Consider the following 23,068-nt stretch of genomic DNA (forward strand, 5'->3'; position numbering starts at 1 on the left):
TTTTTAGCCTTTTGCCACTGAGTGGTCCCAAATACAGAGACATTTTGCACGAGAGTTAAGGCTGTTAGCCTGAGCCTCTCGAGCAAATTCCAACCCGTGGAGTCTAAATTCCTGTGTTTTCAGCTGGATGCTGCATCTTTCACTTCCTGCTCTGACATTCGTGAATGATGTTCTTAAAATGACACTTTGAGCTTGGAATATGGACCAACAAAACATTAAGCTCTTAGTTCAGGTGCTGTTCAAGGGCAAGCTCCCCACATCCGCCGAACATCTGTCCTTCCGCAAGGCATCCTTTCCAATTTTTTCTCCAGGTTTTAAATCCAGGTTTAAAGTCTACACAGGCTGGGGTTCTACAGACCTCCTACTCTAGTCATAAAAGAACACGCAAAACGAAAAAGTGTCGAAGACGAAAAAAAAGCATCACAGAATTTTCTGAGCTGGAAGGGACCCGCAGCACCACCGAGTGCAACTCCTGGCCCCGCACAGGGCCATCCCCAAGAGCCACACCACGTGCCCGAGAGCGTTGTCCAAACGCTCCTGGAGCTCCGCCAGGCTCGGTGCCGCGACCGCTTCCCCGGGGAGCCCGTAAAGAGGAACAAAAGATCCCTTCCGCTTTTTAAAGAAGCCACGCCGGTGTCCCCTAACGGGGGTGCCTCTCCCGCGGGAGGCGAGGGGCGGACTCAGCCCCGGGGTCCCGCAGCCTCCTTCCCGCTGCCCGTCCCGCTCCCACCCCGGATCCCGCCGGGACAGGCTGGAGGCGGCCGCGCTGACGTCACCGTCACCGCCCTGACGTCACCATCCGGGCCCCCGCGCGCGCCCGCCGCCGGGGGCCCACAATGGGGAGCGCGCGCGCGCGCGCGCGCCCAACCGACGCGAAACGGGCCCGGCGCGCGCGGCGCTGCCCCTGTGTGCGTGTGTGTGAGGGAGAGAGACAGAGCCCCGTCCCCCCGCCCGCACCCAGCCCCGCACCCAGCCCCGCACCGCCACGCACGGAGCGCGCTCCGGCCGCGAGCGGCAGCCCCGGCGGACACACGCGGGTGGCGGAGCCGCCGCCGCGCTGGGCCGGGTGCGGGAGGCGCTGCCGGCGCCGCCATCTTGCCCACGGGGCCCCCGCCAGACGCGGCTGCGCCGCCGCCGCGAACGCGAGGAGCCTCCGCCGCCTCCCTCCTCCCTCCGTGCCTCCCTCCGTGCCCGCTCCCTCCCCGCCCCGCCGAGCCCTCAGCGCGGAGCTCCCGCTCGCCCGGCACCGCCGCCCCCGCCCGGCCGAGCCCCGCGCCCGCCCACCCCCGCGTGCGCCCGGTGCCCGGACGGGGCGGAGCAGAGCGCGCAGGCCCCGGCCCAGCCCCAGCCCGAGCACAGGCAGGGCCGCCGCCGTCGCCGCCGGGCAGCAGCTGGTGACGCAGGAAAAACGCCCCGGAGAGAGCGAGCGGAGCGCCCAGGGCCGGCACCCGGAGCGCGGGCAGTGGCGGCCGATTCGCCCCTTCCCGCTTCGCGCCGCAGCGCACCCGGAGAGGGGGAACCGGGGCAGCGCGGAGCCGCCCCCTCAGAGCCGCGGCCTGGCATGAGCCCGTGCCCCGCCGGCCGCCGGGCATGAGGCAGCGCCCAGGAGGGCTCCGGGCCGCCGCTGCAGCCGCCGCGGGACGAGGGGAAGCGGTGCGGGGGTGAGTGCGGAGCTCGGTGCCCGGGCGGGGCCGGGCGGTGTTGGCGCTCCCCGGGGACGGGGCTCCGCGGGCCGGGGCGCGGCGGGAGGGGCAGGACGGGGCTGCCGGGGCCCCGCGGGGGTGCGGGGCGGCGGCGGCGCTTCCCTCGCAGCCCCGGCGTGTCGGCCCCGCACCGCCGTGTTTTGGAGGGCGAGGGAAAATGGCTGACGGCTCCTCGTCGCCCGAGGCCGGCGGGGGGGAGCCCAGAGCGCTCGGGGGGCTCTGCCCGGCCCGCCGGGGCCCCTCCGGCCGTGCCCCCTCCTCCCGGCGGGGAGGAGGCCCGGCGCGTCCCCGCAGCGCTGCACCGGCATCGCCTCGCCGGGTTCTCGCTTCCCTTCGCCCCGAACGCCATTACTGAGGTGGAGTGATTGGGGCCGCGTAGGCCCGGGCGACGCCTGGAAATCAGGCCCTGCCGAGGCGCTTTCCCGGCGGTCTCAATGAAAACCACCAGCAAGCAGCTCGCTCACGCCCGCTGTAAACACTGCGAACACGTAGGCCACTCCTCTGGCCTCGGCTCGCAGCGGCCCTGCTGCCGTGCACAAAAAAAAGCGTTCGTGGCTTTTTCGTCTGATCCCTCCGGTCCGCCGTGCCGCTCCTCCCCGGAGCCGTGTCTTAGGGCTTGTCCGTAGCGATTTATTCCAGGCGCTACAGCCCTCTGCCCAAGGTGTGCGCAGGGGTAGTTGTGTGCAGTTCGGCCGCGGATATTCCCTGTTATTGTCTTCGGGAAAACAGGATTTCGCCAGTTGTTTGGGTTGTTGAGGTTTTTGTGTGTTGGTTATCGCTGTGTTAACCATGTGCCGTCCCACTTCGTGCAGCTTTGTTTGTATACAGAGGGAATAGCCTTTGAAAATTATCTGTTTTGTTTTGAAGTGATTTTGTTCTCGTAGGAGCATCCAGAAATCTTGAGCTGGTTTTTAAGGTGCCATATTTCATTTTCGGATTGCTCCCTCGGAAGTCCAGTTAAGTGTTTTGAAGATTCACAGTAACAGGCAACTGTACAGGGAGAAAGAAAAAATCTTGCAGAAAAGAATTGTTCTAATTAAATGCTCAAAGGACTCCTAGACTCACTGCAGACATATTGTGTCTGTCTCAGCTGTCTTCATGGTATCTGTTCAACTCGGTTTATATTCACAGTTCTGCAGTTGTGTTTGTGTCACTGGGTGTTTGGATCAGCCCAAAGACCCTCTGAAGTCGCAGGCTCAGAGCCAGCAGAAGGCCCACTTTTGCTGACCTACTTGCAGAACTGGGGCCTGTATTCCTGTAAAAAGTTGTTGGATATAGATATTATTATGCATTCTTTAGTATGCCAGTGGCAACGTTTGGTGTGATAGACAGACTGGGTAACCTGTGCTTTTCAGCAGCTTCTCAAATGCCTGACAAAGGAGTGGTGACATTTTTTCGTTTAGGAAGGGACTGTTGATTGGTGTTTGGGGGATTGACCTTTACTGATTATGGAATTGGAGTGGTGTCCCTAGTAAGAAAGATTTAGGAGTGAATAAAATCTGTGGGCAGCTGACTTTATTCTTGATATTACAAGGTTTTACTTTGAGAAGTTGTCAGGCCTCCCCATCGTAAGTGTTGCAGATTAAGTAACCTTTTGTATTTCAGCAAATCCCAAGTCATATGTGAGGGAGTTGGAGTTTTATTGTTTGTTTGGACTTTTTTTTTCAATAATGCTTTTGATTCTTGGAGGTGAAGTAATGTTTATTCTTCGAACTGACAAGCTACTGTTGCTAATACCAAAAATTTCAGGGAGGAGGATAAAATAGGTGTATTGATGATTCTGTTGCAATACCCTGGACAACGGTGGTGCTTAATGATAGCAGTGAACAAAAACATAAACATAATCATAAAACTGCAATGGAAGAAACTCAAGTTATCAGCATGTTTATGGGGGGGGGGGGCAGGGAGGAATTAACTGGAAATAAATGTAAGATTATATCATAGTAACTTTGCCCTCTGCAGTGTGTCTTGTACTTTTCTTTTGTGCAGTTTGTGTTAATGGTATTTCTTTAGGGTATCTTCTGTCTTAATCTTTCCTGGCTGCTGCTTCAAATTCCTGCAGAATTTGCCCTTTGGCAATGCTTATGCCCATGGAACTGACAGGAAGACTACATCTGGAGGTGGTAATCAATAAGGAGAGTGGTAGCAAAGCTGTTTTCCTGTCTCTGTGGAACACTGTCACCCTTACATAAACGTTTTCTTCCCCACATTGTGATGCGTTTGTACTCACAAATAGACCAGTGCAACTACTCTCTGTTCTAAACGCACTCTTTTAGGTTTATGCATTTTACTAATATTCTGGAATTCTTAGAAGAGAGACGCAGAATAAACTAAAATAGTTCAGTAGTGTCTGTTTTGCAGAATTAAATAGACTTCTAAGAAAATAAAGGTGCCTGTAATACCTTAGCTCTAAGACATCTTACATTTGAAATTGCAATTAGTTTAGGACTTTCCAGTGTGAGCACAACCTCGGGTAAAATTGGATAGGAATTTGTTACTTATCAGTTTGAACAAATTACTTTTAAATGGCTTTGAAGTTCTGTCTCTCTCAGGTGTGTATTGAAAATATATGGAAAGTTTTTCTGGCCTTCTGGTTTAGACAAGTTCAGCACTTATTTCAAGTATTTGAATAGAAAGTACTTTTGTGTTAGGCAGTACTCTGAGTGTAGGTATCTATATATAGCTGTGGATATATATTTTTACATACACACTTTTTTTTAAATTTAGAAATACTGTTTTATGTATTCTAAGAGACCTAAAAGCTGGAGGTACACTTTGAAAACATCCTGATGAGGATAGCCTCATTTGTGAAGTGAACAAGTGAAAGATGTCCCTTTCTGGTTTTAACTTTTATCAGGATTTTAAACAAGCCGAATCCCACAGAACACCTGAAACTATTGCACTTACTTTGATTCTTTCTCTTGTAATCACAAACAGTTATTTAATCAAACTAGTGGCCTTGCTTATTCAGCATGTTCAGAGACCAGTGTGAAGTGGTTGCCTGAAGATGTAAGAAACTTTGCTGGATTTTGTGTTTCTTTGAAAAGTTGTCCACATGAAGGCTTTTGTGTCCTCTAGACAGTTGTTTCCTGGATGTTTTGCATTAATACTAATCTGAACACGTGAACATGGTTTCTCTTGTTCAGGTATCTGAAGTTTGTCTTACAGCATGGTTGTGTCTTCTCTTCCACCTCTGTGTATCTGCATCCAGTTTTATTTCCTGTATCACACTTGTTTGAAATCAGAGTTCAGGAATCAAAGCTGTGCTGGAGGGTATGTTTTGGGAACACAGCTTGGTAATGTCTGTCTTTTGCTGGAGCCCTTGTCCTTTGCAAAGCTGGCAATGCTGTGTGCTGTTCCTGGAGACTTCCCTTATATCACACATGATGTTTGGGGTGTATAAATACACAGAGTTACTTTTATTTTTTGACATAGCTGAGCATTGTTATGTTATTCTCTTGCAGAGGTGAGGGATGGAAAGAAGGTCTTTCATAAGCATTTGCTTGCATGCAGTGGGACTTGAATTTTTCTACCTGTGAAGTTTGAGCTACTTTAGAGTCACATGCTAGAGAAATGCAGTGATATTTTCATATATTAAATCTAGTTTTCATTTTCTTAATAATGTAGGGACATCTTAAAGTTCTCACACTGTTATTACAAAACTGTAATTCATTGTGAGTTATCTTTTTAGAGCAGTTATATTGTCTTGGCTGTCTCTGTTATGCTTCAGGCTAGAATGTGACTTGAGAACATGGTTTACAGAGGTTCCCTCTGCACTTCGGGACAGAACCATGTTTTGACTTGGATATTCTAGTTTAGAATCTTGAATAGACAGTGGCAGAAAACTGTTCTGTCACGGCTTTGCACCCTGCAAAATGTCAACTACCGCCTTTCTGAACCATTACAGTGTCCACTTGAGCCCACTGGTGCTTTGGGTGCGCTCTGTAGATCTGACTTGGTGAAGTAATTTAAAATGGACTGTTGGTAATGTTACAGGAGAACTGTTAATGACTGTCCCCACCAGAGAGGAGAGGAGGAGAGTAAATAAGGTGTTAAAGTAGCCAGTTGTGACTTAGGATAAAATTATTTTGCTTCCCTTTTTTTTTTCTCGAGGGAGCTTGATACCACAACCAGTTCCTTTTGCATTTTCTGTTGTGGATTTTCTGATATTTGCATTATTTTTTAAGAAGCCATTAGTTGCTCTTTTTATTTGAGAGGTGAATTCAGTCTGCTTGTCATCAAAACTTTTTTGGTTGCCAACTGTTGACATGTTTTCAAATAAAAATCATAATGCTGGGAATGAAAACCGTTTGGACACAGGTGTGCTCCCAGGCTTGCTTTCTGAAGGAACATTGTTGATATATAGTTTTCTTAAAGGATTAGTTATTACAAACTGTGAGAATGATTAATTGCTTTTGGCTAACTTTGTGTTAGTGGGTCTCTGAAGAGATCCGTGGGATGTAGATTTAAGATCTAGTTGTATTTTGAATGCTAGTATTTTCAACCTTTTTTTCCGTAAAGTTAAATTGAAGACTGCTTTAGAAGTAATGGATAACTATGAGGAATGTTACTGTGGGAAACTTTTATTTGTAGCATCCTTGATCTGCACACAAAACCACTATGTAACCCTGTCTGATTTAGTTTTCCTTACACATGTAACTGCCAGCAGAAAAATGTGATTTTCTTGCACATAGATCTTTTCATGGACATCTCAGGAAATCATACTGTTTGGTAGTTAGCATTTAGCTGTGGATTTACTCAGAAGAGGGGAATTCCACATTGCATCATTCCTCAGAGATGTACGTCTGTGCTTTTTTTTCCCAAATTCTGTTCTTAAGCTGAGATTCAAGGCTGTGTTGAAGGCAAGACACAAACATGTGACTCCTCGTAGTTTGCTCATGTCCTCTTCTCTCTGCTGTAAATTGCAAAAGGCTTCCCCAGTACTTTTTTAACAGAAGTGTTCAAATGAGTGCTTCAAAATAATGAAAAGTACTTGGAGGGAATTTCAGGGCTATCTTTTCATTAAGCTTTCATGTAAAATACCCAAAGCTCAAGTAATAGAAAATTGTTCCTAGAAGAGCCTTTAAGACAAGTAGCACTTTTTGCTAACAGCTGAATGGCAACATGGAACGACAGGAAAATGTATGTTCTGAATTCCATGGGCTTCAGTCCTTAAGTCACTTAATTGGTGCTTAACCTGCTTCAGCAGGACTAGGTGTGGGAAGAGGAAAACGTTTGTTTTGTGTTACGGGGGTCTTAGCTGTGCTGATACGAAAGCATGAAGGGAGAAAAAAGGATTGTTAGAAATGTGTTCAGTAAGAAACAGTGGCTGTGTCAGGTGTGAACCCTCCGGATCCAGGGATCCAGGGAGGCTTTTCGGTTGAAAGGGAGTGTCCTTGCTGGCACTGGGGTGTGGGATAGTGGAACAGGCCTGTGTTGGCTGTGGGTGCAACTTCGGGTTTCTTGTCCAGAAATAAAAATTGACAGTGAGGGGAAGGAAAGTCTCTTACTTTTCTAATGTAAGATGAGAGTGAACGTTGTTGTCAAAACATGCTGGCATCTCGGTAAATGAGCACTGAATCTTTTCGTGTTTATTTTTGTCTGCTGTCTTAGTAATAAAGTGCTTCATTGTGGTTTTGAGTAAGTTTGAACAGGACAAGTTCATGAATTTTAAAGTTAAATTAGAAAGGCCTTAATCTATAGTTTAAACTATATTTTGTATGTGACATAAATCCTCTGGAGCTTGAAGATGAAACTCTAGTGGCTTACTCTACAGTTTCAGTCTCGAGTTTTGCACAGCCCTGCATATGTCTTGACCTGTCTTTCAGACAATTGTTTTATTAATCCCAGTGGGACCTTAAAATCCCAGGTGCTTTTCCCTGAATGCTTGTAATTGTGTATGTGCACACACACATGCAAGGGACCTTTCTCTAGGACGATGGACTGACTTTTCCCTGGATGAGTGAGGTGTAATGTCAGATTTCCTGAGTGCTTTATGGCTCTCTTGCTGTGTCGGGGTGTCTTCATGGTAGTTCTGGTAATTAGGCAGGAACACAACCTCCAGATTGCCTGAAAATTCTCACTGTTCGTATTCTTGTAGCAGTTCAGCCAGATTGCTGTGGTTGACAGTTTGTTACGTGTCAAGTGAAGATGTAACTTGAAACATGAATTTCCCTTGTGGCATTTGGGAAGCCATTTATTTTTTTCCCTTCCACTTCTAGGATTGGAAGAGTAAAATTATTTTTTTGTTTGGTGTTTTTTTTTTTTGAAGATGGCAATGGATGCAGCAAGGTTGAACTCAGTGGTAGTGAAACCTTGCTATGAGCTGATGTATCTTCAGCCGTGGAAAAACCCCAGTTGATCAGTACCAGCCCCTGGTCAGCAGGTGTATGATTGAAGTTTTTCACTTACCTGCACCTTTCTGGAATTTTTGAGCAGATGAAGCAGGGTTTGGTAATGCCATCCTGTCATGAATTTTCCTTTTAGTTCATATCACTCTGCTGATAATGGTAGGAATGTTTAGGACCAGTAGCAACTGTGGATATGTTGCCTGGAGGTGGCTGGAGGAGGGTACTGGTGAGTTTAGTTTAGTTGTTGGCAGGTAGTAGCCAAATTAAGAGTTTGATTTGGAGACTCAAACGCACTGTGTTGATTGATCCTTGTACAGTACTTCAGAAGATCATCTTTCTCTGAAGTTGAAATTGTACTTGATACTTATGTGTTGTTTATGTTTTATATTTACCTAGGATTGAGTATCACTCTGGAAGATTGAGATGTTGTGCAAGTTAATGTGCCTTACACAGACCAGCAGCAAGTGAGAGTTGAGAGCAGAGACTCAAAATCTCTCCTGCTTCATGCTTTTGAGTGTGTGCTTACACTGTGCTTCACCTGAAGTAGAACCTGAGGGTTTTGCAGTGCTGAGGAGCCCCTGCGGTTTTTTGTGGGTGTGAAAAGGCGATAAATAGTGGTAGTTCACACGTGAAATTAAGACCAGCCCTTTAGTTCTAATTTCCATTAGTCTAACAGCAAAATTTTGCTTTAAATGCAAGTTTATATTATATATGTAATTTAAGTTCTAAATGGCAGTTGTCCACTATAATTCTCTATTCCACATCTTTGACATAATCAGTTTCTCTGGTGTGTTTGATGAATTTCTTTTCTCAGAACTTGATGCCTTAAATGGGAATGGGGGGGGAGGAGGGGAAGAAAAGCCTGGATAACCTTGTTAACATTTAAATAGTTAAGTTGCAGTTGTTTTTCCCAGTAGGAATTGTGAAGATGTTGTTTTGGGGGTACATTTTTCTAGGTATAAAAAACTTGCCTTCTTACACAGGCTCTGGAAATGTTTGCTTTCTCTTAAGATACTTTCATTATTTTTGTGATGTTTTCTCTTAATAATGTTTTTTTGTTTGGTTGGTTAAATTTTTGTAGTTTGCTTCTACTTGCCTGATTGGTCTGATGTTTGCAATCTGCTTTAAAGGAGACTTGCCTTGTCTCTCCTGTTTCTGGGTAACTATTCTGTTTCTCCAGAATTGCTAAGGTTAGATGTATTCATTGGAGAGACTTTCTTGCTGTGAAGAAAGTGTTGTCTTGACAGACAACAACTTGTCACAGGGTGTGTATAGTCAGTTGGGTGTTTTCCTTTGCTTTGCTCAGTTTTTAAATGTGAGGTTGATGTTTAAGGTACCTTATTCTTGCACAGTTTCTTGATAAATGCAACTGAAAAGTTTGAGTTTTCCCAGCTATGGTACATATTATTTCATCAGGACATAGGGTTTGTAGTATTTTAGAGAGGATACTTCAGTAGAACTAGGTGCTTGTTTTCTAAAATGCTTCTCTTACTCATTTTTGAGTGAAATTATCAGATGGCTCAGTGAAGTGACTTTAAAGTTGTGTGTAGTGAAAAACAAATGATGCAAAGATCCTTGGGGAAAAAATCAGCGAGTCATGTTCTATATAAACACTTGACCATTTATGGGGGAAGTGATGGATCCTTTGATCCAACCTGGCCTTGAATATTTCCAGTGATGGGGCATCCATAGCTTCTTGGGCAACCTGTTCCAGTGCCTCAGCACCCTCTCATGAAGAGTTTCTTCCTAATATGTAACCTGAACCTACTCTCTTTCAGTTTAAAGCCGTTCCCCCTTGTCCTGTCACTACATGTCCATGTCAAAAGTCCTTCTCCAGCTTTCCTGTAGCCCCCTTTAGGTACTAGAAGATGCTCTAAGGTCTCCCCTGACCCTTCTCTTCTCTAGGCTGAACAACCCCAGCTCTCTCAGTCTGTCTTCCCAGGAGAGGTGCTCCAGCCCTTGGATCATCTTCATGGCCTTCTCTGGACCCGCTTCAACATGGCCTTGTTTTGGAGGCCCCAGAGCTGGAAGCAGCACTTCCAGGTGGGGTCTCAGGAGAGCAGAGGGGCAGAATCACCTCCCTTGACCTGTATCTTCTGATGCAGCCCAGGACACATTGGGCTTTCTGGACAGTGAGTGCACATTGCTGGGTTATGTCAAGCATCTCATCCTCCAGCAACTCCAGATCCTTCTCCTTGGGTCTGCTCTCAATCCATTCTCCATCCAACCTGTATTTATGCTTGGGATTGCTCCAATCCAAATGCAGCTCCTTGCATTTGGCCTTGTTGAACTTCAAGTTTCCTCTAAGTTCACATACAAGTTGTAAATTGGGAAATAGGAGCATGAAACTTATTATTAAATCAGTGTTTCCCTGCCCCTTCCCACCCCCCCACATTATGAACTCTTCCTTCTGTTGGATCCTTGACTTATTCAGTCTGGAAGAAAGATGGAATTGGATTGTCAGAAAGTCATAGAATATACTGAGTTGGAAAGGACCCATCAGGATCACTGAGTCCAACTCCTGGCCCTGTCATTCAGTATTTTATCTTTGGAATTCTTTCTGCAAATGCATGTGTTACATCACTCCAAATCCTATACTGAGTAGAATTATTCCTCTGTTAATAAACTGGATGGGTTCTTTAGGTTCTTCTAATTCTCATCCCCTACATTACCCAAGCATTAATCAAAAGGCTTGTGTTGTCTTTTACTGATAAAGAACTGAGGTGCAGAGGCTGTAAACTTCCAGAGTACCTCTTGTCATAAGTTTTCAGTGGGTTTATATTAGATGTTCAGGTGTTACAAGACACAGTTTTGCTGGCTTAGGTTGCTGTTGTGCTCCCTCGGTTTTGTCTTTGTCTCACTATCCAGAAGAATGAGAGGAGGATAAAGAGATTAATCTGAAAAGAACCCTGTAGTTTCTCCAGCAATGTATATGAACGAGAGACAGACAAAATTAACTTCTTGGGAGTTCTGTATTACTGCCTTATAACCCAGAGATTTCCCTTTGACTTCTGCAGTTCTGTTTCTCTCTTTAGGAAACATTATTTAACTATTGTAACAAATAAGGTATGGGCAATTTCTCTTCCTGGTGCCTCAGTTGATTACTGTTTACCCAGGGGACGTAGTTTGATGGAAATGAAATTACAGTGGAAACCAGATTACTCTGAAAATTCCAATTAGGTAGGGGAAAAATGACAAATTGAGCCTTTGACAAATGCCTGTTCTGTCTGTCTCTCATGCAGACACAGAATTTTGTTAAATGAAAACTTCTTTTGTGAAAGAGTCATGATGTTGACTGTCACAGTGGGTACAGCTGTTGTACTCAGCTACTCATTCTCTGTCATCTCTAGTTCCATTTTTTTACCTGAATTTCCAGGTAATGTTAGAATTGTACAAATTGTACAGTTCTGTTTACAGTTTCATAACTGGCCTTTTTTATCTTGTCAGCAGAAGTAAAATCTTTGTCACCTTCTGTGTTTTATGTCTTCTGCTACCTGCTGTAGCTCTGTCACACTAATTTGTGTGCTTGTAGCCAGATTATTCAAAGTATTATTGCTAAATTAATTTTTCTGACTCATCGTGATCTCCTGAGTGTTCCACTGGCTTTATCATAATTTCCAGGACAAAGACAGTTTGTTGCTTTTGCCTTCTTAGACTTCTTGAACTTGGCCTTATTTGCTATGGCTGCTTAATATTTCTTTCATGACTGAACTTGTACTGTTCATGAGCTGACATTCCTGGCATTTATCATACACTAAACAGCTTTCTCTTTGTACATTTTCCTGTGATACCCGTTATGTCTGAGAAAAATTTTGGTCTTCATGACTCTTCTGTGTTGTCAAGACTCATCTGTGCAGTAATGTATGTGAATCCTGGTTCTATCCTATGTGCTGTGATTATCCACATTCTGTTTCCTTCCCTTTCCCTCCTCTGTCAGGGTGTATTTCCTGATAGATTTGCACTGATGCTGAAGGAGTTGGTTCCTAGCCATGGTTATATATATGTTCTTCCTGAGTCTTGTGCTGTTTTTAGTGTTCATGGGGCATGTGATGCAGCTGAAAACTGATTTTTGCTCCTTTCCCCCAGTTACCGTTCAGCCAGCCTGGCTTCTTGGTGTGGCTGGAGCTGTCATGCGAGGGCTCATTCCATAGTGGTAGTTAGCTGCAACAAAGTTTTTAAACCCGTCCTTAGGATGTGGTAGTAGTTGATCATTATCTCCTGCATTTATCAATAAAAAATGTTGATGTACCTTTTGATGGGTTTTATGGCTACAAGAATATTATGTTTCTTGGACAGTGGAGTCACATTTTGCATAGGTGGGAGAGTGGGTATAGTGGAAGCAATTCTGTTTCTAACCCTGCTTTATTCATAATGTACTTTCTAGGGGCTTTTTTATTTGTTCCTGTCCAACCTCCTCCCTATTTACCTTTCTGCATTTACATCAGACTTCAGCCTTGGTTGTGTTGGCAGGAGGAGCATGAAGAGACAAAACTGCTGTTCCTTTACCACTTCTTACTTCCCTATAGAGAGGCCTGGATTTTTATGGGCAGTTGTTACACAAGTTCTCTCTATCACACAGGTCGTGTTCAGTGATTTCCTGAGCGTTCAGGCTGCTTAGGCAGGTGGTTTGTGTGAGTCTGGTGGGAATGGAGGAGCATGTTTGGGGCAGACAATAATAAAAAAAAAGAGCTATCACTTTATACACTCTAGTGAGCTTGTGCAAGCTTGACTTTTCAGACCAAGTATCTTCTGACTGAAATTCTTGTAAGGCAACAGGAAATGGCAAAATGTTTATGTGCAGTGAACTGGCAGGGAACGGTACAGAAATTGCCAGGCTGAGCTGGGCAGTTGGTACGTTGAAAACTTGTTGGCTGAGTTTGTTGAACAGTTATGAATAAGCTTATTGAAACGTGAATTTTAATGCTGTTGTCACTTTCTTCTGTTTTAGAGATGTCTTAAATTACTCTTGCTGATGATGGTAGAGTTTGAATTCCTGTGCTTAGTTTGTGCTGATGAAACATCATATGAAAAGCAGAGTTTTTTTTAAAAAAAGAAGTGAAATTATTGCTAGTACAGTAATGGGAATGCTTAGATTATTTGAATTTAAAGCATTTCAAAATATCTAGGTTATACAGTTATTTTTGTCATGATTCAAAAATGTGAATTTCTTCCAGCTAAGTATCTGTGTTAGATGCTGTACCATGCATTAATTATTTACAGTTAACAGAGCCATAAGCTGTGTTGATTTTATACTTTGAGGGGAAAATTCTATGATGTGTTGATAATGTCACAGGGCACCAGAGGTAAGGACTAATAATAATAACTTAAATAATTTTCTTCAGTGCAGTGTTTAATGTAGTTTAGGGAAGGCATTAAATTCTCCATAGGGAACATGAAAGGAGCCAGAAGGGCCGGATTTTTTTCAGACCAGCTTTAAACTTCACATTTTGTACAGAATCTTCACAGTGTGATTGCAGTGGTGGTGTTGGTGCTGCTCACTGTGTGAGACATCAGGTGCTGTGCATGAGCATGATCTAACAAAGAATAGTGCACAAGTAACGTGTAAAAGTGACATTGGGGTAATATCCGTAATTCACTGGCTGAACGACTTCAGCCAACATTTCAAGTCTTTATCGTGCTGAGTTTTGCAAAGCCCGAAGCACAGGATACTATAAATAACTTCAGGTTTTAAAACCACAAGTAGAGTGAACCTGGAAGGTGCCATTCCCTTTCCCTTCAGGTGCTTGGGAAAGAATGAAGGCAGCAAAAGCTACTCAGCACCCACCACTGACCTGGTGGTGTATGAACCTCATCAAAATTACAGAAGCGTTTGTGTCTCTCAGGGGGAACCAAGGGGATGGTTACTGGGATGGTTAGGTGGGATCTTCCAAGGATGGAATCTTGAGGTGTTATTTCCTTTTTCACTCCGTTCCATAGGAAGAATTGAAGTTGTGAACAATATTTAATTTCTCCAGTACAGCAGATCAAAGGGACTGTTTTGATTTAAACTTTGCTGGTTAAGTTTTTTGTATTTTTGTCTGCAGTTAATATCTGCAATCCTGAGGCAGTTGGATTAGATGATTAGTGGAGTTCCCTTGCAGCTGAAAAAAATAATTCCATTCTTGAATAGTCCTATAATTGGAGGAGGAAGTAGGTAGTTCATAATTTTAACTTCATCAATCCTGCCTACAAAACTGTGTTTAAAAAAGTCTGAGATTTCTTTGTGAGCCCTTCAGCAAAAGAAGAAAACAACTTCTAAGGAAGTTTGAGAGGTTTATCCTCTGTTTATCCTCTGCTAGATCTAGGGGATAAAAGTTCTTAGCAATTACTAAGGGTTTGGGCATCACTCACAAAAAGAAGTGAGATATTCTGTGGACACTTTCTGGAATTTACAAAACTCACATTCTTCTCTATTTAATCATAGGACCCAAGAACCCATAGAATGTAACACAACCTGAAATAACAATAAAACCTTCCTGCCCGGGTTGCAGAACTGACATTCAGGATATGTATTAATGACTTCACCACTACCCTCACAATATTCAATACAAAACCCAAAGCTTTTGTGAGGTTAAAAACTAGGATTTAACGATGAGAGAAGAAAGGAGCATCCTTTCCTGAAGATGGAATCAAAGGAACTTCTGGAGTGGTTAAGAAATTGGAGTTTGCAGTTTGGAGGAAGAAGCTGTGTAGATGCATCAACATTTTGTTTATTTTTTCAACCCACATGTGAATATTGCAGGCCTGTGGCAAATCTGAATAAAATGGAAAAAGAACCCCCAAAATTCTTTGCTGTTACATATGTAATGTTCTAACACAAAATGGAGCCCCTGGTGGTCTAGGGGTAAAGGCGCCACGCTATCACCGCGGAGACCCGGGTTCGATTCCCGGTCAGGGCCACTCCCGGGCAGGTGGGGCTCGTTAGCCCTTAAAGGCAACCCACCTACGTCCTAAGGACCTCGCTGCCACCGTCCAAGCTCGCTTGGCCCCGGCAGATGAACCTTAGGATTAAAGGGTGGGCTCAGTTCCGCGCACACTGTGTCTCACCTAAAAAATCCAATGCGCAGGCTGGAAGGTGTAAAGACCTTCCCCGGATCTTCGCTCGCGAAGACTGGCCATTATTATTATTAACACAAAATCAAGTTGGCTTAAGCTACTGCAAAGTGTAGCATTGATGACATTGCTCTCAAAGATGAAACAAGAGTAAAACTGGCAGCTTTTTACAAATAAAATTTTTGTCCTTGTTTTAATTGACTGTAGTACTTCAGAAATGGGTGCTGCTCAACAGAAAACCCTAAATGTTCTTACATGAGTGGAGCTGTGTAAAAGGTTACATGGTAACAGAATCAGATTTTATTTGTTTTAACAGTACCTTGTAGAAGCTTCTGTACTTCTTAGGTTGTGTAATCTGACTTGCTTGCTGAGTTCCTGTTTTCAAGAAAACTAGACTTTGGTGAAAATGGTGTTTACTGCTCTTTATCTGGCATGATTGAATGCATTTAAGAACCTGTGCTGCAGTACTTTTTTTTGGCTTTGTGTTTTAATGCTGGAGAACTTACCACTATTCTTTCCTGTGCTGAACTGGTAGTAATTTTTTTGCACCCTACAGGAATGATTTTGTTTCAAACCTGGTAAACCCAGACCTTCCTTCCTATTTCGTTCTGTATTTTGTCTGTATTTTATGTCTGCCCTTTGCTTTAGTTTCCAACACAAAACCATAACAATGTCACAGTGCTCAGTTTCTCATGTTAGAAGATAGAATTTCTTACCCTTTTGAGTGGGAGAATTGCAATGGATGGAAATACTACTTCATTGTTACCCAGTGTTCCGGGAATGCATTCAGCATCCTCCCTTTTCCCTTGGTATGAAGAACACTGTTACTGAATATCTTGTTCTTTATTACTTGTGCTTCAAGAGTTCTGTTGAAAGGTGGTTTCTGGGTATGTACATTACTTTTAATTGAAAATGTAGCTATATATAGGTGATAGTGGTATCAGCTGCTCTTCTTAGCTCTGTGTTAATTCCGCAGTCAAGAACTGTTTTCCTGCATGACTGGCTAAAGATCCACAAAACACACATTTTAGATGTATTGGGTCTGTTCTTGAAGTCTTCAGCTTAAAAGCTCTTGGCATGAAATAATACCTTACTGTCTTTATAGCTTGGGGCTGCAGAACCAAAGAGATCCTGTGTCAAGTGCAGAAAATAGGGTTCCTCTTCTCAAAAGCTGGAGGAAAAGGCAGGTCCTCCCTGCTTTTCCTGATTCTGTGTGTGTGCCTGATTGGCACTTACTGGGTTTTTTGAAAAGAAAATGCCAGTTACAAGTACAGTTTGTATAGTATTTGCCTGCTGGTTCTTTTTCTTCTTTGATAAACCCAAAAGTCGAAGAGAGTAGAAATACCAGTCTTAAAAGGACATCCTTATTTCCTTTCTTATTTCCCAGAACAGCTGGCTGCTTTGGAAGTGGATCATCTCGGGTGTTCTGTCCTGTGGCCAGCCTTGTAATGGGCTCAGATGTTTGAGCCATCCCATTGCACTCTCATCTCACTGGGACAGTTAATTGGTGTAACTTTTTGGCTGCATCTTTTTTTCTAGATGTCAAAGGCTGTAATTCACAAGGTGCTTACGAGTTCTGCCACCAGACTTGTCTGATTCTGTAAAAAACACAGCAGGCTGGACATTTATTCCTGCTACAAACGTGTAGTTGTGGTTTCATGTGCAGTTGCTGTTCTACAGTAACCCTGCTCTACTCACGTTCTCCAATATGTACCAAGTTTGCTGGATGCCCGTTTTTTGGGGGGGGGGGGGGGGGAATGACCTGACACTTGGCTGTGTTAGTGCACATTTTATTGTTCCAAGCTTACCAGATCCGTTACTCTGACGTGGTCACATTGTTCATTGCCCCATTAGTTTGGGTGCCATGTGCAAGATTTATTAGTAATTGTACTATTAATTACTTTAGTCTTAGTTATTGGTAATATTGGATATGGAATTGAGAATTGATAGGTGAAGGGTTTGGCTTGGAATGCTGTCCTTGGTTGTTAAAACTGTGCTAATAATTCTGGTTTCACTCAGTAGACATTAATTTTTTGTAACCTCTTTTTTCCTCCTATAAATGTAGTCAGACAAGTACAGAAATTCAGGTAGTCTCTAACATCTTTCACATTAATGATAAAGGAAAGTATCAAATTGATCCCACTAGACTGTAGGAAGTTGCATTAGTGGTTATGAGATTCACTAAGTGGGTTTATGTCCAGAGGTGGCAGTTTGATTTCTTTTTGTTATTCTCCTTCTCCTCCCCCCACTCCTTTTTGTGCTGTTTTGGACTATAGCCCCTTTTTCAAGGTCTTCTGGAAGTTAAGTATGCAGATTTCTCTGGATTCTTGATTGTATTATAAAACTGAGTGCAGCTTATCTGGGTTTTCTGATTTAAAAATAATATAAGTTTTAATATATTACATTATGATTATTAGGAACTGAGTTTTTTGTTATAGCTGATGTATTTTTTTGTATTTAAATTCAGAGCAGAGATATTACTTAATAGCATGGCAGAAGAGGCTGAGATGTTTAATGTTTACTTAATATTATATGGTGGTTGCTAGGATTTTTTAAATATATTAATGATGATCTATAATCATATGTGTGTGCTGGGAAATACATATTAGTTAAAGAAAAAGGATAATCAATTAGGATAAATTTGGAGACCATGTATTAAAGGAATTGCATGAAGAAAAGAATTACATCATTCTGTTTTGTTATTACACTGCAATAAGTTTATCCAAAATTAAATTTGGGTTTAAGTACAAGAGAAACCAAGGTGCTGTTTTCTACCTGCATTAGCATATAAACCTGTATGTTCTCCTGCAACACCTTTTGAGACTCATTCCATTGGGAAACTGAACCTGTTGAACTATGCAGTTGTTTTCTGAACCCCTGCCAGATCCTGTCATAATAAAAACGAAAGCTTTCAGTGCCAGTGCAGGAATATAGTTTGTGTCTGTCTGCCCTTATGGATCATGTTAATTGGCAGGAGTTGTTGGCTTTGTTGTCATGGACATGACCACTACTGTGTAAAGTTGGGTGTCTGCTCTTGTTTTTTTCAGTCTTTGTAATACATCCCATTCTGCAGATTCCTAAAGTTTTTCATTCCTGCTAGGAAGCCACTGATACCTCAAAACTCAGAAATTTTAAAACTTCTGTGCTTTGTGGTAAAAATTCATCTTTTGCTGAGAAAGGTCTTCATTGCTGAAGTGAAATTAAGCTTGTATTTTTTGCTATTTGTAATACTGAGAATGGATTTTGATTTTTCCCATGGACTCTTGTGGATCCAGTAATAACGTTCTTCGGAGCAAAAAGGCAAAGCAGTCAAATTGAATGTAAAGTAACGTTAAAAGTTAATTATCCCTTTTTAAAATTAAGTAAGATTAAATCTGTTTTAAAAAGTGTAATAGCATAATACATTGCAATTATTAGCATTTGGATTAATGCTTTAGGGAAGGAACAAACAGGATTCTTAGTGTTTTGGACAAGGAACTTTGCTGTATAGCTTGGACAGGTGTAACTATCACATCCATCTTAGAACTGGATGAACAGTTTGAGCTATTTGACATGGCCATGGCCAAACTAGGGCTTTAATAATCAGAAATAAGGGGCCAAGAACATTTAATCAGTCTTTGGTGCAAACTTTAGACATACTATTTTCTTGAAGTAGTGATATAAGTAGATATGATATAATAATAATTACTCCATAGATGATAATTATCAACTGCAAATGTGTATATTCCTTTTCATTCAGAACATTATTGAAATGTAGACGTTAAGCCATGATTTGTCCTTGCCTGTAGAGTTCTGCAGATGCTGGTAAAGGACTGAGGTTGTGGCTGGACCTGCAGTCCAGTCAACTCAATCCTAATTGGCTCTATTGCCAAGAACACAGTTTTTGAGTTGCAGAAGAACAGCCTCCTGCATAAATGAACTGCAGCATACCTGGGAGAAAGTGTAGCAGAACAGCATGAGATTGGGTTTGACTGAAACAAATTAACATACTGAAGTTCTTTGATTTTTTTTTTTTTTTAAGGGTTGCTTTAGTTTTGAAGTTATTTCCTGTTTTAGCTCCTTCTGTTAATACAAGGTAAAAGGAAATCTTGCCTGCTTCTTTGCGTATTCATTGGGTAGTCAAGAAAAGGGCTGCATAGTAAGTGAAAGTTGTGATTCAGAACATTTAACCAACTTTTAAAATAGATTTTTGCATTTTCCATCTTGAAGTGACTTGGTAAGTTTGCTTTTCTTAGATTATGGTGTGTGCATTTACCAGTGTTTTTTATATTTACAGCATTTCATTCTCTTCATGGAAAATCTGCTTTGTTTTACTGTCATGACCAAAATTTCCACCTCCCCATAAACCCCCATGTTATTTAGCTACTCACCAGTGCCTTGAATATAGTTTCTCAATTGCTTGGAAATGTTTAAACCATTAATTTAAACAACAGAATTATAGGGGCTGTAACTTTTATATCCCTCTTCCTTCTGTCATTGAGATAAATGTATTGAATATCATTGAAGATGCATTTTCATGCCAGTTGAGCTCCTGAGAGTGAAGGAATGGTTGTCCTGGGTGAGAGGCCCAGTCTTGCTCAGCACTCCATCCACAGCAGCAGCCTGGGATGTGCACCTGTGGAAAAGCACAGCAGCAAGGCCACAGCTCCCTGGAGGAACTCAGTTAATTGTCTTACCATTTGCTGGGGTTTTGTGGGAGGCATTGACTTGGTGCTGTATCTGTTTGCTGTCACGTGAGCAAAACCCTTCTCCTTCAGAACAGGAACTGAAATTGGCCTTTTCTGTTTGGTAGCCAGAACTAAGTGTGTGATTTGAAGAGCTGCCCTCTTGTTACGTTATCTGTGAAAAAGCTTCATGTACTTTAAGTAACCAGTGGTGCACTGTTTGACTGATAAAAGCCCCAAGAATTATTGGCAGATGAATTTTTTTTGGAAAAAGACACTTGTTGCTGTTGTCCAGTTCCCTTTCAGGGCCTTCATTGATTATTGCCTTGAAGTAAGACAGTTCTTTGAGGTATGTTAAGGATTTCCTCTTTCATTCATTAAGTCTTTTGGGAAGTCATTCCATGTGGAAACACCTCTCCCGTCAAGAGAGGCTAAGAGGGTGGGGCTGTTCAGCCTGGAGAAGAGAAGGCTCTGAGGTCTCCTTAGAGCCCCTTCCAGTACCTAAAGGGAGGCTGCAAGAGAGCTGGAGAGGGACTTTTGCCAGCAGCGTGTAGTGACAGGACAAGGGGGAATGGCTTCAAACTGAGAGTAGGTTTAGGTTAGATATTAAAAAAACCCTCTGCTGTGAGGGTGCTGTGACACTGGAACAGATTGCTCTGAGAAGCTGTGGCTGCCCCATTACTGGAAGTGTTGGCTGGATCAAAGGAGCAACCTGGTCTAGTGGAAGGTGTCCCTGCCCATGGCAAGGAGTTGAAACTGGATGATCATTGAGGTCCCTTCCAACCCAAATCAGTTGATGATGCTGTGAAACAAGAAATTAATAAGTTTTGAATACATCTGTTTTGTTGCCTTGACATGCAGAGCCAAATACTGTTGTCAGCCTTAACTTGAATCCTGTGTGTTTTGATTAGAATTTCTTGGTCTTCAGTTTTGCAAGTTGACTTCCTGTACTTTTTCCTGCATGGTTAAATTCACGTGAGTGCTGGGTGTAGGAGCATCTCTGGTGAAGTGTAGTTGGATCCTGTTAAGTAGATGTGGGTTAGCTAAGCTTAGTCTCAACACTAAGCTTTGAAGTTATAAAGAAAAAAAATCCTGAAGGACCTGCAGTATATTTCAGGACAATCCCCCTTTATTTTGTTATATGAGTTTGTGGGTAAATAGAATTACATGTTTGCATGGAAGTACTCAATGTTCCAGAAACTTAATGCTGCCAAGTGTCTTTATTTCAGATGTATGATGTGGAAAGATCACAAAAAAGATTACTGGGAGTAACCAGGTTTTCAGTGAGGATGGTTTTAGATCATGACAGTTACAGTTACTCAAAATCTCTTTTACTGTAAGAGTAAGACAATTGTTGCTTTCAAATGATGTGTTGGAACCTGATGCAGCTGAGTAAGTGTCATGTACGTTCACTTCTTTACTAGGAGAAAAACCTAAAGTAATTTTCTTTGTAATATATGCTATTCAAGATAACATTTTGTGATTGCTGCTTATCAGGTATTTTTTAGACATTGAAACTTAGACACTTCTTGCTCTACTGAATAGTAGCTTAATGACAAGTTTTTCATTAATCATTGAATGCATTTCAGTTTTAGTGCATGTCAGTGTTAATGAGCAAATTGCTGGGACCACCAGTTCTCTATTGTGATTATATATGTAATTTCCTCCTTCCTGAAAGATACAAGACACAGAGAAGAAAGAAAGTGGTAAATGTGTGGGGGTGTGTATAGATTGTATCTACTGAATTAGGTCAGTGTTACAGATTTGGGGGAGGTGTTTCTAGATGAGAAGGCGGTTCTGGTTGAAATAAAGGAGTAGGGGAGAAGGTTAGATTCCCAAGTCTAGAATTTTAAGCTGGAATCACGTAATAATCCTTGTGATGAGTCAGTACTTAATAAGATTTTGAGAAGGCAGTTCCTAGAATCCTGTATGAAACCAATGAGTGATACCTTTCAACCTAAAACTGTATTGCTGCCATTAAGCCTTTTTGCAGTACAGCACTTGTCGTGAAAAAGCACATCAGTGAGATCCTGTTCAGAGAGGAAGGTCACTCTATAAGTGAATAGTTGTGTGGTTGTTAACAAGCTCTGTTGTTACATGGTGGGTAGACTTGTATTCTGGCATTCATTGTTTACCACACGGCAAAGGAGGTTTTGTGGCATTTGGCCTCACTTGTGTGTAACCAGAGTACTTCAAATAAAGGCAGGACAGGTCTGTGACCCTGGGTAGGGCTTAGATAATGCTCATGAATAATAAAGTGTATTTTCAAGTCTGCCTCTGTCAGCTGGCATTTGCTTTTTTTCTGAGGGTCTGCATTTTAAGTAACTAATCTAGGGGAAAGGCTGTAAGTATTGGGGTATTTCAGTTGTTTTTGAAGAGGAGAGTTTGAGAAACTCAAAGGAAAGCTGTTCTAGAAGTCAACTGTATTAGAAAATTGTTTGGTTTTTCATCATTATATGCTAAAATGCCATCATTTCTCTTTGTTGTGACATGTTATCCTGTAACAGGATAATGTGCCCACATTTGCTTCTTACCCAGCACTTACCCAGGAACATAGGTCTGACCTTTTTTTATTTCTGGCTTTTGAGAAGGTGCTTGATTTCTCCTCTAAAACAAAATTAACCTGTTCTGCCACACAGGCATGAGGTTGCTGGCTGTGGAAGCTGAGGGGAGGCTCACGTGTCAGCTGTACTGGATGCTGGAGCCTGGAAGCAGAGGCCAGTGCTGTGCCCAGTGTCCTCAGGCTGCTGGGGCTCCCTTGGAATGGTGCTTGAACTGGGTGCTGCCTTCCAAATGGGGAGTCAAAAGATCTGTAGTTGTCTTTTCCTGGTGTTATTAAAATTCCAAGGAGTCGGGTGAAGCAAAAACTGGCTTTCACTTATAATTTATTGGTAAATCAGGGTGACACGAGGAGATGGCAAAAGCATAGCAAATGGGAATTTGCTCAGGTGGCAATCAAAAAGCAAATGTCAGTGGGATTCATTTGACTCAACCTTCATAGCCTCATACATGGCTTGATTAGCAATTGAGTAGTTAGTTTGTAATTTAGCAGGTATCTGTCTCCATTTTGACCCTGTTTCAAAACATCCAATCAAAGCTTTGGGTAAAGGTGATAATTTTTTTTTAATGTGGCTTACTGTGCTGAATCCAAAATCAGAAATAGTAGAAATGAGATGTATATAAAAACTAATGTAGCATATCCATTAGAATTCAGCTGGATACAGGCAGTTTGAATTGTTTCTATTGGGCTTCAAACCAGGGTGTCACTGCATCAGTTTACATGTGTTTCTACATTATC

General features: G+C 42.6%; 1 protein-coding gene across 1 annotated transcript in view; it reads left to right on the plus strand.

Annotated features, from left to right (window-relative positions):
• Window positions 1-1,380: 1,380 nt before the first annotated feature.
• The window catches only part of USP9X (ubiquitin specific peptidase 9 X-linked), a 98,165-nt gene continuing 76,477 nt past the window's right edge, over window positions 1,381-23,068 (plus strand). The window contains 1 exon segment of the mRNA XM_050331434.1: window positions 1,381-1,661. The gene's annotated coding sequence lies outside the window, so the exon portion shown is untranslated.

The sequence above is a fragment of the Myiozetetes cayanensis genome, unplaced genomic scaffold (assembly GCF_022539395.1).
Source record: "Myiozetetes cayanensis isolate MyiCay16 unplaced genomic scaffold, myiCay2020 scf5-8, whole genome shotgun sequence".
Taxonomy (NCBI): Eukaryota; Metazoa; Chordata; class Aves; order Passeriformes; family Tyrannidae; genus Myiozetetes; species Myiozetetes cayanensis.